Raw genomic sequence first — 17,738 nt, forward strand, 5'->3', positions numbered from 1 at the left:
AAGTGCGCTATTTGTACAGAGGCCTTTGGACCAGTACTTGGAGCCACTGCTTTCAAACTCGAGAGGTGATAGTACTACATGCTGGGCTGTCGTTTGTGTCATCAGGAGAGAAGGTAGAAGTACTAGAAAGTCCTGAGAGCAGGAGAGAGAAAGTGTTGCACGACAGAGTAGCTGAGTATGTAAACTGACTGTGAAGAAACTGTTGTATCATTTTGTTTTTAAGAAGAGTGTGTGTTAAACAGAAGTCTAGACTATGGATGCTATTGGAAGGGATTACTAGATGGAAAGTTTAGAAATGAGCTGAGGGTTTTGGAAAGAAGTACCACAATGGTATGAACCAGTTGGAGAGTGGCAGCAAATCACAGTAAAGTGAGAAACACTTAATGTGCAGGTTCAGGATTGGCGGTAGGAGTGAAAATGTGTTTCGAATAGTGAGGTTTCATTAGTGTGGTACATGGTGAAGGAGAAATAAAGTCAAGCTCCTTGGACTGTGCAAATACTGTTGTTTTGATTAGTGTTGGGATTTGAGGTTCACAGTAGTCTTGCCTCAGGTAAGTATTGCTTATATAATGGGGACCAAAGCTCCATATCTGGCAAGTTAAGGAGGAAGATGTAGGAAAAAAAAGAATTAAAGCGCAATTGGTAAGTTTATTGGCAGGATTCCGTTTTGGTTTTGACTTAAACAATTTTTTTTGGAAATGTTCGGGAAGATGGTTTTGATTTTATCTTTCTCTAATAGAGCTTCATCATTGGAGAATTTGCTTCAGTGCAAGTAAAATTCAAATGTGCACATATATCACTGATCAATCTGCGGGACGCACAGGTTAGTTTCCCAATGGTAGTAGTAAATACTCAACTGAAAATTAGATGAGGTAACAAATGAATACATCATTATATAAAAGAACAGAAAGATTTGGAAGAAAATAATTGAGAAAAATGTGTGTTGTGATGCACTGCAAACATTAATAATTAAAGTGAGAACCTTTACCTTTTGAAAGCCCTAAAATGAATGGAAATCGAGCCAAGTATCCTCCATATATTCTCCGATGAAGTGAGCAAAAATTAGGACTGCTGTAATGAAATAGTTGCTAGGAGAATTGTGAAAGTGTGCCATTCCCTGTCCAGCAAATTAACAGAAAAGTATTGACAGAACATCACACTCTGTTTACAGAGGCCAAAAGCTTGTCCATTTCTTGATTTACCATTTTAAACAATCAATATTTATTTTTGTGTGGAGAATGGGTGTGGAAGGACCAAAAGCGAAATACCAGGCACAAAGTTTAAAAACCAAAAGGTCAAAGCTCTACTTGTGTGTTAGTTTTAGTGTATTTTGTTTGAGTGTATTTTAACATGGAAAATGGATTGCAGGAAAGTGGAGGGTGAAGCAGTGTTGGTATATTTTTTGCTATACGGCCATTGACGCTTTAGGTAGGTGCCTTAATTTATGAAGCTATTTGATTATAATGAATGCACTGGTATTAATAGGCGGAGATGGTCTAGGAGTCATTAATAATTCCTATTTTATAGCAAGAGACTATTCTAATGTATTTTTGTGTATTACTGGTACAGTTTCATTTACTGCTGCTGCAGTAGTTTATTAGTGCACCTGCATCAACAAAGATATCTCAGCTATGTTGACAGCTTTACTGAAGCAGAATGTAATTCCATCAAAAATCTTGCATTTAATAATTTTAAGAAGCAGGTGTTAAGAAACTGATTGGCATCTTTGAAGATGACAGTCTTAGTATGGAGCACAGGTTATTGGCATCTTTGAAGATGACAGTCTTAGTATGGAGCACAGGTTTAGATAAGTATGATGCTAATCTTTGCTATAGAGAGCTGTGTTAGATCACAAAGATCTATTTGGATGGAAGTCAAAGCTTTTTAAGACTCACTGATGAACCATCTGGAAAAGGTAGCAGGAAGAACCCTCACAATTAATATAACCTTCCTCGGTCTTTGATTCATCAGCATCTCCATCAGGTAAACACAAGTATTGCTGAGATAAATAATCGATTATTGAACAGTGAAACAGAAGCGAGGATTGAAATGGCCTCCTGCTGCATTTGTTTCTTATTTACTGATGGGAACATTTATTATGGCAAAATTATTGGGGGATGGGTGTAAACATCTATGCTGCATGTGATTGGAAGGTTTACTAATGAATATATTTACATGCTTTTGCTGGTGAGCTAACAAATTCAATATAAGCAATTAGAACTGTTGTAGCGTGGATGAAATTACCGGAGAGACAGTCACTGGTAGATACAAAACAGCTTCTTTATTCGACACAACAAGGTACAGTAGGCATCTTACAGATGGAGACGCTTTCCGCAAAAAGGTCTGCTAGCTAAATGTGGGCTCGATATTTATAAGCTAAACACAAAGGCAATCACTACTTACAAAGTTACAGACAATGCATAGACGATGCTTCCTGTTGAAGATACATACGAAATCTCACACCATCCTTTCCTCCCGACACCAACATGTCTGGGTTGGTATCTACAGCCTTTAGGAATGCAAGTTAAGTCTACGATACATTTATTTGGCATTTCCCGTGATAACATAGAAGACAATTAATACAATTAATATTTAAATGTATAGGTGATACTGCCTTCGAAACTACAGTGTCAGGTCAAACTACCAGAAGTATCTGGTATTTACAACTTTTAGGAAGCCCATTGTGGTGGACTCAATCCACAGTCCTTTGTCAAACAGTTAAAATAGAAGTCTGGTGGCCAGAGTCATTTAAGTGTTAAGAAATCATCTACCCAAAAAGAAATCCACTCTAACAGTCCCTTCTCTTGGCCCTCCTGGACAAATTAAATTTGTATCAGGAAAGGCCAACCTAGGAGGATCTGCTCAAATAGGGCAGCAAAAATGCCCTGTCTTGAAATCCCCCCACCCCACCCAATTTTATGTACCTCGATATCTATCCTAGCATTACCTAATCGCTACCTACCAAATGTTAAGCAGAGAGGCTGTTCCAAGTCTTTAGGAATGCGGCTCCTTTGTTGTGCCTGCTCTTTCCCTACAGGCTGACTGCAGCTTAAGTACATTCTTTTGTCTTCAGCCCTTTATCCTCTGGTCGCTGAAACTCTCCTTCCAGGAGCATCCACAGGCTCTCTCATCGACGTACAGGAAGGGGTTGGGGTGGCCTCTACGTAAATGTCTGCTAGGTCCTCTCCCTGGTGGCACCCCCTTCTGAACTGTCCGGTCGATCACTGGCTCAACTGCTGAAAAGGGCCCAGCTCCTCAGACTCGGGGTGACTGCTTTCAGATGCCGTGTGCAGTCTGAAATGCCATCGGAGTGGTGGAACTTGCCATCTCTGCTTTAACTCAAAAATCCCTCCCCATCTATTTCCCAAATAATTTTCTATACTATGCTATAAAATTAATGATCTACCTTCAGCAACCGGCTTTCTTTACAGAGTACCATCGTCATCACACTTTAGCAGGCTATTCATGGTTTTTCCAACACGTTCTCAGTGTCTTCTGCCATACTCTGTGTTTTCTGCTTTTGCATTTTCTCCAGGTATGTTTTCATCAGCTGTGGTCAGGTCTGCAATGGCCGGCTGGTGTTCCTCTCTTAGATTCTCTGTAATTATATGGTTACTGGGTACACTTGGTTCCCCACTCCATCTGTGGGAGCAACAAGAGGGTGAGTTGTATGCTTTAACCTGAGTCCAGTGTTTCCACTGGCTGCCTTGCCGAGTCTGTACACAGACACACGTATCATTCGTTAAGAGTACCGTCTGTGGTCCTATCCACCTGGGGGCAAACCCTGGCCTTTCTGGCAGCACCCTCACCATAACTTGGTCGCTGGGCTGTGGAACAACTATCCCCTTTCTCTGGCTGTTTCTGATCAGCGATTCGCTGCTGTTGTTTCGCTTGATCCTTTAATACTTTAAGTTGGTTACCAAGGTCTTTCACATATTGGGTCATTTTATCCCTGTAAGCCCCAGGCTCCCCACAACCTGTAATTACCCCATAAGGCAGTCGCATTGCTCACCCCATCAATAATTCGTAGGGGCTGAGACCCAAAGTGTGGTTTGGGGTTGCGCTCAATCTCATCAAGATTCCTGGTAATACATCCACCCATGTCTTTCCTGTCTCAGCTATAGATTTGGCTAACACATTCTTGATTGTTTGGTTCATCCTTTCTACCATCCCTGAACTCTGGGAGTGGTAGGGTACGTGGAACCGTTGTTGAATCCCTAGTAGCTGGCACATTTCCTTCATCACCTTCCCCGTGAAATGTGCTCCCTGATCTGAATCCACCTGAATTGGGGTTCCCCACCTTGGGAGGATTTCCTAAACTAGGATTCATGCAACAATGCGGGCGGTGCAGTCCCTTGTTGGGAAAGCCTCCACCCACCAGGTGAAGTGGTCCGTGATTACTAGACAGTAGCTATTCCCCCTGCTTTTTGGCAGGGGCCCTGTGAAGTCTATCTGGGTGTTTTCCCAGGGTCCCCTCGGCTGTGGCTGATTTGCCAATTGTAGCTTTCTGCTGTTACCAGGGTTATGCTGGGCACAAGTGATACAACAGGCGGCAGAATTTCTCAATATCCCCGCCCATCCCTGGCCACCAGCAGTCCTGCTGGAGGGTTGTGATCATGCTCTGCCTTCCCTGATGCATCCTCCCATGATAGAACTTTAGTAGTATCTGTCTAATACAGGGTGGGGCCACTGTGACTTGTCCATATTATTTCTCCCTTTCCTGAATCTTTCACAGCTCCTGCTTCCCTTAAGATGTCTATTCCAAGGATTGTGCCCTCATTGTTTGGACATACCCAGAAATACACTGGAAGCTGCACTCCCCCGATTTCTATATTTGCTTCTCGCTTCTTTCTGCTTTTACTGTTTTCCCTCCTACGCTCCTGATATAGCTGGCCTGTCCAGTTGTTGGTAAGGGTAAGTCTGTTATCGATACTGATGCCCCTGTGTCCACTAACATACAGCATTGCCGTCCCCCTAACAATGCCGTTATGTGCATCCGTGAGATAGCAGCACTGCCAGTGGAGCCCGCTGCCACATCTTTTTCTGCCTTAAGAGGCGCTAACTCTTTGATCTGATCGACAGTCAGACTGGTTTCTGATAGGGTGAGTGACTGGGTGTCTGCCGTGACCTTCGCCTGGGTTTTCCCCCTCCCTTTTGGACACTGTCTCCAGCCATGTCCCGATAGGCCACAGCTGTAGCATATCAACTCCTTCACTGCCTTATACCTGGTCCGGCAGTCCTTTGCTATGTGCTCTGGCTGCCGGCAAACAAAACAAACTCTCCGGGACATCACAGCAGCCGCATCCACTATACCCACTTTACGATTTCTCTTGCCTTTTCTTTGGTCTATCTCACTGGCCCATGAAACAATCTCAGAGTAGTTGGACCCTACCATTATGCCTAAATCTAAAATGTCCTGGTGGGCTGAGCTCAGCCCTTCCTTCAGCATTTTTAGGAAGACTGGGTCATCCCTCCCTGGGTTATCCAACCCGGAATACTCCTCGTATTTACGTTCTGCATAATCCATGGCTGTCTCGTCAGCATTTTGAATCACTGCCATTATCATTCCCCAGCTACTTTCACCTCCCCCCCGGGCGCTGCCTCACTTTCCCTTTAAAAGAGCGATATCTTTCTCCATTACTGGCGCTCCCGGTAGTTGCCCATGTACCATCCCGCACCCCCTGGGCCATCCTGTCCCACATATTCCTTGGGCACTAGGCTTTCACTAACACATGTATATCTTTAGGGTGCATCTGGTGAATTTCAACCATTTCCTCGACTTTGCGCCAGAACTCTGAATTCCCACAGGCGACTTTAAGTGAGGGCAACTCGGACAAAATGCTCTGTTTCTCCCCGGGGGTGAAGGGCTTATGAATGGTCGTAATCAAGGTCAAGGGCTGGCTTGGAACTTCAGGATTCCCAACCTGACGTTGCCAGACTTCAATAGGTGCCATTCTGGTAGATCTCTGGGTAAAACCTCTCCCTGAGATATCTCCATACGAATTCCCACACTATGCAAAATATAAAACCGCAGAGCATGTATTCCACAATCTGCCTATTTTGAGTACCTGAACTCATGATGCCTGCTGTATTCCCTTGCATCACACTTGCACACATATACACTAAAACGCAGCTCCCCGAACGAGTATACACGCCCCCATGCTGGCGTCTCGAACCGTTGGTTACCACCTTTCGCAACTGGTGGTCCAAGTTTAACATGCAAAGATTCCTCACTTACATAAACAGACATGCACACGCACACACTACTTTAATATCTACCAGTCCAGCTCTCCACGTTCGTGATACCTCGTGTTCTCGTGTGTCCACCGACCAAACAGATCCAAGTGTGAGTGTTATTTTAGAAAAATACTCACCAACTTAGACTGCTAGGAACGCTGGCCACACGACAGGTCACGATCGTATCCCACTTCTGACACCAAATGTGGTAGCGTGGATGAAATTACCGGAGAGACGGTCACTGGTAGATACAAAGCAGCTTCTTTATTCGACACAACAAGGTACAGTAGGCATCTTACAGACAGAGACGCTTTCCACAGAAAGGTCTGCTAGCTAAATGTGGGCTCGATATTTATATGCTAAACACAAAGGCAATCGCTACTTAAAAAGCTACAGACAATACGTAGACAATGCTTTCTATTGAAGCTACATACAAAATCTCACACCATCCTTTCCTCCCGACGCCAACATGTCTGGGTTGGTATCTACAGCCTTTAGGAATGTAAGTTAAGTCTACGATACATTTATTTGGCATTTCCCGTGCTAACATAGAAGACAATCAATACAATTAATATTTACAATGTATAGGTGATACTGCCTTCGAAACTACAGTGTCAGGTCAAACTACCAGAAGTATCTGGTATTCACACCTTTTAGGAAGCCCATTGTGGTGGACTCAATCCACAGTCCTTTGTCAAACAGTTAAAATAGAAGTCTGGTGGCCAGAGTCATTTAAGTGTTAAGAAATCATCTACCCAAAAAGAAATCCACTCTTAACAAGAACAACACACACAAAATGCTGGAGGAACTCAGCTGACCAGGCAGCATCTATGGAAAAGAGTAAACTGTCGACATTTTAGGCTGAGATTGGTTTTGGGGGGTAAAAAAGGTGAGAAGAATCACTAAACTCAACAGGTGGTCATTTAGACTTATAGGAAAGGTTTGGAGAGATACCAGTCTACCTCAGTTAGGCATCTTGGTTGGCATGGGTTAAAGAGTCTGTTTTCTGTGCTGTATAGCTCCAAATACAGTAATGTTTTTCCCAGATAAACGTGCAAAGTTCTTCTCAGCATCTAGCGGCCGGGTGACTAAATTCGGAGAACTGTATTACAGGCTAGACATGTAACAGTCTGGCATTGTCTCTAAGATACGATTTTTTTGCAAATATAACAATATGCCAGACTTCGCCAACACAATCATTGTACTTATCCTGTCACATGGACAGACCAATCAGATAATGGTAAATTGGTAAGCAAGCTGCAAGGAGTAGCCTTAGACATCCTCAATATTGACTCCAGATCCTATTTAGTTTCACAATATTAAATCAAATATATGGGCATGGAAACCTAGTTTGCAGAGGGCATTGAAGTTGTTGGCCTTTTGGTCCCCCTGCCTTACTCTTCCAATCAATAAGATTCTCTGCACTTCCCCATATTCCCTTAGTCATCTAATATCCCAAAATCTATCAATCTCTACCTTGAAAATGCTTAGCAGCTGAACATCTACACACCCTCCCAGGTAAAGAATTGCTGTGTCGGAGGAGAGGCAGTGAGAGCAGAGGTGCAGGAATACCCGAGTTGTTATCAAGAACTGTCCACAATGGTAGAGGGGAAGCCATGGATCAAGAAGAAGGAAAGATATTCCAGAGACCTCCGCAGAATATCTTGTTATTGGAGCTAATATGACAGAGACGGGAACTGGAAGAGTGAAATGGAGGTCTTGTAGGAAGAAGGTTGGAAGGAAATTTGCTGAATCAGTCTGCTCTCAACCATCAGGTAAACGATGAAAGGTGTTGATAGTTCTATTTAGTATCAGAGAAGGTATGCAATATGCAACCCAAAATTCTTGTTCTTTGTAGACATCCATGAAAACAGAAGAGTGCCCCGAAGAATGAGTGACAGCAAAAACATTAGGATCCTGAAGCCCCGCTCCCGTGCGCAAGCCTGCCCTACTCCCCCCTCCCGTGCGCAAGCCTGCCCTACTCCCCCCTCCCGTGCGCAAGCCTGCCCTACTCCCCCCTCCCGTGCGCAAGCCTGCTCTACTCCCCCCTCCCGTGCGCAAGCCTGCTCTACTCCCCCCTCCCGTGCGCAAGCCTGCCCTACTCCCCCCTCCCGTGCGCAAGCCTGCCCTACTCCCCCCTCCCGTGCGCAAGCCTGCTCTACTCCCCCCTCCCGTGCGCAAGCAGCAGCTAAGCAATGACTGTCCCCTTTCCTCACTAACTACAGCAAAAGGAGCATCAGCACCCTCCGCCCATCGAGCAAGCAATAGCAAAGCCCCCAAATGAGACTATGATCTGCAGTACAACAAAAACTATTGTTCACCCAACAACTTAACATAGCACAGGCTCTCTCTCTCTCTCCCTAGTAACAGTGAGAGGGGAGACCAACAAAGACAAACAACTCACTGATTACGGTGTTAAAGTCTGCTGTGTTGCTTTTGTTCCGAGATCTCCGACTTGACAATTGGTAACAAACACTCCCGCACCAATGAGAGAAAGAGAGAGGGTGTGCGACTTGCCGAGTACAGAGCCCCCGATGGCCAGTCTGATGTTCTGTTTTCTCCTGCAACACTTCAGCCAGAAGCACTGGTGAAGAATCAGCTAGGCTGCGGGCTCGAAATCCCAAAGGAATGCTCGTCTTCTAGGCTGCGTCCTTGGGATATTGAAAAATGGCTGGTCACGAGCCCCAGGGAGTAGGTCTCATCGCCGCAAAGATCTAAATTTTGAGCGTAGTTCGAGGTCAGGATCTTCAACAGGACCCCATGCACCTTAACAATTAAGCGTTTTTGCAGGTGAGCTTGAGGGAGTCGCTGTCAAGCACCATCGTCAACACTTTCTCACTTGAAACCTCATCAATGACATTTTTGGATTTTAGAAATGAAGAGCCCTGGTAAAATGGATGTTAATGCTCATCAAAGGAAAAATACTCCCACTACCACACCTACCTAAATTTACAACGGGCAGGAGTAAAACTCTTCTGGTTGTACAAGATTTTCTTCTGTGATATTCTATCTGTGTAAGAGAGAATGCAATAGGTTAATGCAATAGCAGACATTTCAAATCCTGGTCCCCTCTGTTTTATATAAATATGTAGCATAACTTTGCAAACAACAGGAATTCTGCAGATGCTGGAAATTCAAGCAACACACATCAAAGTTGCTGGTGAACGCAGCAGGCCAAGCAGCATCTATAGGAAGAGGTGCAGTCGACGTTTCAGGCCGAGACCCTTCGTCAGGACTAACTGAAGGAAGAGTGAGTAAGGGATTTGAAAGTTGGAGGGGGAGGGGGAGATCCAAAATGATAGGAGAAGACAGGAGGGGGAGGGATAGAGCCAAGAGCTGGACAGGTGATTGGCAAAAGGAGATACGAGAGGATCATGGGACAGGAGGTCCGGGAAGAAAGACGCTGGGGGGGGGACCCAGAGGATGGGCAAGAGGTATATTCAGAGGGACAGAGGGAGAAAAAGAGTGAGAGAAAGAATGTGTGCATAAAAATAAGTAACAGATGGGGTACTAGGGGGAGGTGGGGCCTTAGCGGAAGTTAGAGAAGTTGATGTTCATGCCATCAGGTTGGAGGCTACCCAGACGGAATATAAGGTGTTGTTCCTCCAACCTGAGTGTGGCTTCATCTTTACAGTAGAGGAGGCCGTGGATAGACATGTCAGAATGGGAATGGGATGTGGAATTAAAATGTGTGGCCACTGGGAGATCCTGCTTTCTCTGGCGGACAGAGCGTAGATGTTCAGCAAAGCGGTCTCCCAGTCTGCGTCGGGTCTCACTAATATATAAAAGGCCACATCGGGAGCACTGGACGCAGTACATCACCCCAGTCGACTCACAGGTGAAGTGTTGCCTCACCTGGAAGGACTGTTTGGGGCCCTGAATGGTGGTAAGGGAGGAAGTGTAAGGGCATGTGTAGCACTTGTTCCGCTTACACGGATAAGTGCCAGGAGGGAGATCAGTGGGGAGGGATGGGGGGGACGAATGGACAAGGGAGTTACGTAGGGAGCGATCCCTGTGGAATGCAGAGGGGGGGGAAGGGAAAGATGTGCTTAGTGGTGGGATCCCGTTGGAGGTGGCGGAAGTTACGGAGAATAATATGTTGGACCTGGAGGCTGGTGAGGTGGTAGGTGAGGACCAGGGGAACCCTATTCCTAGTGGGGTGGCGGGAGGATGGAGTGAGAGCAGATGTACATGAAATGGGGGAGATGGGTTTAAGAGCAGAGTTGATAGTGGAGGAAGGGAAGCCCCTTTCTTTAAAAAAGGAAGACATCTCCCTCGTCCTAGAATGAAAAGCCTCATCCTGAGAGCAGATGCGGCGGAGACGGAAGAATTGCGAGAAGGGGATGGCATTTTTGCAAGAGATAGGGTGAGAAGAGGAATAGTCCAGATAGCTGTGAGAGTCAGTAGGCTTATAGTAGACATCAATGGATAAGCTGTCTCCAGAGACAGAGACAGAAAGATCTAGAAAGGGGAGGGAGGTGTCAGAAATGGACCAAGTAAACTTGAGGGCAGGGTGAAGGTTGGAGGCAAAGTTAATGAAGTCAACAAGTTCTGCATGCGTGCAGGAAGCAGCGCCAATGCAGTCGTCGATGTAGCAAAGGAAAGTGGGGGACAGATACCAGAATAGGCACGGAACATAGATTGTTCCACAAACCCAACAAAAAGGCAGGCATAGCTAGGACCCATACGGGTGCCCATAGCTACACCTTTAGTTTGGAGGAAGTGGGAGGAGCCAAAGGAGAAATTATTAAGAGTAAAGACTAATTCCACTAGATGGAGCAGAGTGGTGGTAGAGGGGAACTGATTAGGTCTGGAATCCAGAAAGAAGCGTAGAGCTTTGAGACCTTCCTGATGGGGGATGGAAGTATATAAGGACTGGACATCCATGGTGAAAATAAAGCGGTGGGGGCCAGGGAACTTAAAATCATCGAAAAGTTTAAGAGCGTGAGAAGTGTCACGAACATAGGTAGGAAGGGTTTGAACAAGGGGGGATAAAACCGTGTCGAGGAATGCAGAAATGAGTTCGGTGGGGCCGGAGCAAGCTTTGCATGTCTTTTTGCTCAGAACAATGCTTATTGTGTTGAATAATTTTAAGTCAGTGCTTTTGTGAACTAGTCTATTGTCCAAAGGAAATTTGATGTTAAGTTATTATAACACTGATGATGTTTTGGAAGAGAAAAAATCTGAATTAATTGCCATTCTAAAATAATGGTGGGCAAGTGAGTTTACTCTAATGATGATTTTGATAAACCTGATCTTGTAGAACGATGGTTGTTAATTGCATCTTGGTTTGTGGTATGTCTGTCAACAAGGGTTCTGAGGTTAAGCAAATTGGTTAATTCTCTCCTTCACTCAGGCTGTTTTAAAATTTCATAACAGAAACCTCTATTTTTATTTTCTCTGCTGTAGGCGGTGATACAAGGTTTGACCAATTTTGTTGTGTGGAAAGCCACAAAAACAGCTTTTAGCGCTCAGCTTCCAGATGCTTTTAACTGATATTGCTCGGTGTATTTTGGTTGTAGGTTCAGCTTCACCCTGCACAGTCGAAGACTACCTTGGTCTTTTGGGGGTGGGGTCAGTCAAAAGCAGGTCTTGAAGAAATGATCATGCCTTTTTCATTATCAAAGATCATGTTTACATTGGGTCTGGAGGGGGGATGTTTCCTAATGTTTGCACAACATTTATACAAGCTTAGCAAGTCAAATTCCTGCCTTTATGTATGGTACTATATATAGATATACTATCCCTTTTAAATCCACCTTCTGATAAGATGGCAGAGTGCTCGGACGCAGCGGCAACCCTACTGGACATTAAAATGCTGCATGTCTACTCCATCAGTGAGTTGCTTGTTAGTGGAGAAATTGAAGGAGGCGGACTTGTGTGGACCGTGATGCTGCATGAGACAGAGGCGTTGGTGCGTGAAAGAAGTGTGCAGTCTAACAGTGAATGATGATCTTGGTCATTTTTCTTGTGATCGCAGGACCCTGTTGGACATAGGTGATGTGGAATGCTGCAAGTCCAATTTATTGATTTATTAGCATACGGCGGGGGAAACTCAGTTGTATCGAGGACTAACCTCAAACCAAGGTATTGTCTGTTTGCAGCTGCCCAGGTGGAGGCCTTGAAGCTGGGAGCTCCGTGGCATGCCAGAGACAGTGCAGTGCGGTGCCATTCTGGAGTCGGTGACTTGGACAATATTCTTTGCACCATTGTATTTTACTGCTATCTTAAATGTACCATGTGTGCCTTGCGCTGTATGTGACTGTTGGTACTGTCTTTTGCACCTTGGCCTTGAAGTAACACTGGCTGTATTTATGAGAAATTATGTATAGTTGAATGATAATTAAACTTGAACTGGAAAAGCTCCAGTTTCTGTTAGCCATATGTCCCTATATTTTCTTCATTTTTGAGATCTTGACACTGAGCAGATGTTGTTTCTGTATATGAATAACTAAAGATTGTTAAAGGCAGATCACTTTGGATCTCTATACGCATGACTGTGTGGCTAGTCATAGCTCAAATACCATCTACAGATTTGCTGACGATACAACCATTGTTGGTAGAATCTTGGGTGGTGACAAGAGGGCGTACAGGAGTGAGATATACCAACTGGTAGAATTGGTGCCGCAGCAACAACCTGGCGCTTAATGTCAGTAAGGTGAAAGAGCTGATTGTGGACTTCAGGAAGGGTAAGACGAAGGAACACATACCAATCCTCATAGGGGGATCAGAAGTGGAGAGAGTGAGCAGCTTCAAATTCCTGCGTGTCAAAATCTTTGAAGATCTAACCTGGTCCCAACATATTGCTGCAGTCATAAAGAAGGCAAGACAGCGGTTATACTTTATTAGGAGTTTGAAGAGATTTGGTGTGTCAACAAATACCCTCAAAAACTTCTATAGTTGTACCGTGGAGAGCATTCTGACAGGCTGCATCACTGTCTGGTCTGGAGGGGCTACTGCACAGGACCGAAAGAAGCTGCAGAAGGTTGGAAACATGAGGAAATCTGCAGATGCTGGAATTTCAAGCAGCACACAAAAGTTGCTGGTGAACGCAATTGTTCTGCTTACAAGGGTAAGTGCCGGGAGGGAGATCAGTGGGAAGGGGCTCCCTTGTCCACTCATCCCCCCCCATCCCTTCCCACCGATCTCCCTCCCGGCACTTATCCTTGTAAGCGGAACAAGTGCTACACATGCCCTTACACTTCCTCCCTCACTACCATTCAGGGCCCAGACGGTCCTTCCAGGTGAGGCGACACTTCACCTGTGAGTCAGCTGGGGTGATATACTGCGTCCGGTGCTCCCGATGTGGCCTTCTATATATTGGCGAGACCCGACGCAGGCTGGGAGACCGTTTCGCTGAATACCTACACTCTGTCCGCCAGAGAAAGCAGGATCTCCCATTGGCCACACATTTTAATTCCACGTCCCATTCCCATTCTGACATGTCTATCCACGGCCTCCTCTACTGTAAAGATGAAACCACACTCGGGTTGGAGGAACAACACCTTATATTCCGTCTGGGTAGCCTCCAACCTGATCTCTAACTTCCGTTAATGCCCCACCTCCCCTCCGTACCCCATCTGTTATTTATTTATTATTATTATTAATTTTTTTTTTGTCTCTCTCACTATACTCCTTGTCCATCCTCTGGGCTTCTCCCTCCCCCCTTTTTCTCCCTGGGCCTCCTGTCCCATGATCCTCTCATACCCCTTTAGCCAATCAACTGTCCAGCTCTTGGTTCCATTCCTCCCCCTCCTGTCTTCTCCTATCATTTCGGATCTCCCCCTCACCCTCCCACTTTCAAATCTTTTACTATCTCTTCTTTCAGTTAGTCCTGACGAAGGGTCTCGGTCCAAAACATCGACTGTATCGCTTCCTATAGATGCTGCCTGGCCTGCTGTGTTCACCAGCAATTTTTATGTGTGAAGGTTGTAAATCTAGTCAGCTCCATCTTGGGTACTAGCCTACAAAGTACCCAGGACATCTTTAGGGAGTGGTGTCTCAGAAAGGCAGTGTCCATTATTAAAGACCTCCTGCACCCAGGGCATGCCCTTTTCTCACTGTTCCCATCAGGTAGGAGATACAGAAGCCTGAAGGCACCCACTCAGTGATTCAGGAACAGCTTCTTCCCCTCTGCCATCTGATTCCTAAATGGACTTTGAAGCTTTGGACACTACCTTACTTTTTTTAATAGGACAGTATTTCCATTTTTGCACATTTTAAAATCTATTTGATATATGTAATTGATTTACTTTATTCTATTTTATTTATTATTATTATTTTTCTCTCTCTGCTAGATTATGTATTGCATTAACTGCTGCTGCTCAGTTAACAAATTTCACGTCACATGCCAGTGATAATAAACCTGATTCTGATTCTGCTTCTGAAATGCCATGCATTTTCCCAATAACAAAAGGAGCTAGAATAGACTGCAGAGGAGAACTATTCTTGGTATTCCATGCATGCACGTCACCACTGACCCATGTTTGGATGTCTCAAAGCACTATTTCTTTGACCATAATAAACCATTTGAAGGGTTTTCACTTGCCTTTGTCATTTGATCAGGAGCCAGTATGCAACTAGGTACTCCAAAGCAGCAAAGAAATTCAACTCCTGTTGCCTTTGGAAACCTTTCTCCCCTGAATCTCAGATATTTTAAAAATATAATGTTAATGTGCCAATAAGAATGTTTGCATACCTCTACCTTCACCATGCCCAAAGGTACTTGGGTAGATTGGGAAAATGGGCAAAGTAGTGGCAGATGGGATATAATGTAGGGAAGTGTATGCTCATGCACTTTGGTAGAAGGAATAAGGATGTGGGCTATTTTCTAAACAGGGAAAACATACAAAATTCAGTGGTGCAGAGGGACTTGGAAGTGTTGTGCAGGATTCTATAAAGGTTAAATTGCAGGTTGAGTCAGTGCTAATGCAATGTTAGCATTCATTTATAGAAGGCTAGAATATAAGATCAAAAGTGTGATGCTGAGGCTTTATAAAGCATTGGTCAGACTGCATTTAGAGTATTGTGAGCAGTTTTGGGCCCCTTATCCAATACAGGATGGCATTAGAGAGAGTCCAGAGGAGGTTCACGAGAATGATTCTGTGAATTAAATGGTTAACATATGAAGACAGCTTTTTCTGATGTTGTAGTATGTAGGTCTGTTAGTGGGTAATGTTTGTGAAGTCTGTACAGAGTAAACACTGTAAGCCCGTTAATGTCCGTAGAAAGTTTGTTGATAGTAGCTGGATTCTTTCTTGGATTACGTCCACACTACGCCGGATAATTTTGAAAACGCCGGTTTCGAGTAAAAACAATAGGCATCCACACTAAGTGTTTTTCAAAATATCTCTGTCCACATTAGACGGATATTTGGTTGAATCTCCTCCTACTGGGAATGTGCAGGACACACAGAAAACAAGCGAAGAGGAAACAATATACTTAGTGCGCGTTTGTCCAGCTATGGAGTAGAAAAAGTTAAAAGGAATTGCTCTTGGCTCTCGCGCAGGAGAACTTAAAACTTAAAAAAAAAACAAATACTGGAGCGTATGGAGGCAAGCGACAGGGAGTTCACGGACAGTATGCCCCGGCTGACGACTAACATTGAAAAACTGACTAACTCTGTTGCACTAATAAAGCACTTTGTGTCTGCATCAGTGTTATCTTGTATTTCCATACAATGTTACATTAGGCTGTTTTCATCTATTGTCAGAGAAGTACTTGAATAAATAGGTAAACCAGCTTGGTTCTTGGTTCTTGATCCTCCAAAATATTTCGCATGGAATTCAAACTGGAGGTGGCGGAGGGTATTTTCTGTCCTGACCTTCATACAAGCAAGGACAGAAAACAGGGCAAAGTGAGTATACTTATTTACTCAGTAAGCTATGGGTCAAAGTATTTGGTGAGTACATTTCTAACCATGCTGGCTTCAGTCTCATTGCTATCCATTCTGAAATTATTAGGTTCTGCGAAGCGCAGAATCAAATATTGCTGTGATGATTGTACGCTCTAGTATCAACTGTTTGGCGACAATAAAGTAATAATAATAATAAAACAATGAAATGCCGCGCTGCCGCCATCTGTTGTGGCACGTCGTGACAACGGTTTTAAAAAGCTCCGGTTACCCCATACACACTGCAAATGATATTAGGCGTTTTCAGATTTATTCAGTCTGGAGACTGTTTCTGAAAATCTCCGTTTTCGGGGGCTGAAAACACCTTTTCAGTGTGGATGGAAGGTTAAAACAAAGAGAAAAAGCTTCGTTTTCAAAATTATCCGGCGTAGTGTGGATGTAGCCTTTGTTTCAGGCACCATTAAATGCCTATCAAGTGGTTTAATTGTTGGCTTATTGGAATCTTTTTGGATTTGGGCATATTGCTTAGCTGTAAACATTAATGCCCTTTTGTAAGTCCAAGGAATGACCACTACAAGGTCTAATTGATTTATGAGGACTGTTTTAATGGACACATGATGAGTTTCAAAAACACTGGCTGTGTTGAAACAAAAAGTCAGAGTTTGTCTATCTTGGCATGTCTCTGTGCTTGTGAAACCTGTATTTATGGGGGTGCCTTCCTGGTTTCATTGGATTTCAACTGGGGCCAGAGATCGAGATTAGTGCCTAGGACCCAGGGGTGGTTTTCGGAGTGAGTCAGAAATTGGACTTCCCTCGATAATAGCAAGTGGTGACTAAAAATTGTGAACCCTGAAGTCTTTGTACCTTGCAGATATCTTTGTGGAAATCTCTGTTACTTGCTATGTAGTATTTTGTGTGGTTTATTTCTGCTTTCTATTTTTTTATGATAATAAATTAGGCTTAAGTTACTTTGTTGTGTTTGTATGCTTATTACCTCGTCTTCTGGAGACTCGAATTGTTGGGTGTGACGAATGCAACCCATTACACTTTGGCACTGCAAGCAGGGTCCAGGAAAATGTGGCGGAGGACAAGCATGTGGAGTGATACTGTACCTGAGACTTATCAGTCCCTGGGGGGATGGATAACTCTGAGGGTTTTGAATCGCTGGCTAATATTCTGAGTAAATGGGGTCCTCCCAGATGTTGGGAGAAGATATTTGCTGAAGTGTCTGACGTTAAAGCTTCCATGTGTAGTATCACAAAGCTTTAAACATGTAGCTTTTTTCTCTAATGGGATGGATTTCTATGACTGCATTGTGGCAATTGAGTACTGTAAAAAGCTGAACTCTGAGGAAATCAAATGCCTGCAGTATGAGTTTGAGTTCTCAGAACACCATTTTAAGTGAAATGGCACGCGCAGTTTGAGAATGTGCTGAGCACTCTGAAGATAAACGAGTCGCCGTGGTGTGTACATTGGCTACTGTGGTGCAAAAACATCGCATGCAGTGCATCTGCATGATGGTGGATTCTTTAAAGGTCCAATCTGTGGTCCTGCAGGAGGACTGAGACCCAGACATTTGGGACTGGGATATCTGGTATGGTGATGATTCAGATGAGGATGGAAATAATGTAATCGAGGTGCACCCCCT

At 44.3% G+C, this 17,738-nt stretch overlaps 1 protein-coding gene across 10 annotated transcripts in view; it reads left to right on the forward strand.

The window, feature by feature from the left end:
• LOC134357381 (spindlin-Z) overlaps positions 1-17,738 on the forward strand; it is a 120,184-nt gene that overhangs the window by 31,550 nt on the left and 70,896 nt on the right. Inside the window, exon 1 of one of the 10 annotated variants that reach the window (XM_063068898.1) lies at positions 8,979-9,027. The exons of 6 other annotated variants lie outside the window; for them this stretch is intronic. The gene's annotated coding sequence lies outside the window, so the exon portion shown is untranslated. Of the gene's footprint in view, positions 1-8,978; positions 9,028-9,048; positions 9,488-11,130; positions 11,204-17,738 lie in introns of those variants that run through there. 3 more of the 10 variants (XM_063068891.1, XM_063068897.1, XM_063068896.1) reach the window with 3 other exon arrangements.

This window comes from Mobula hypostoma, chromosome 16 (genome assembly GCF_963921235.1).
Source record: "Mobula hypostoma chromosome 16, sMobHyp1.1, whole genome shotgun sequence".
In the NCBI taxonomy this organism is placed as follows: domain Eukaryota; kingdom Metazoa; phylum Chordata; class Chondrichthyes; order Myliobatiformes; family Myliobatidae; genus Mobula; species Mobula hypostoma.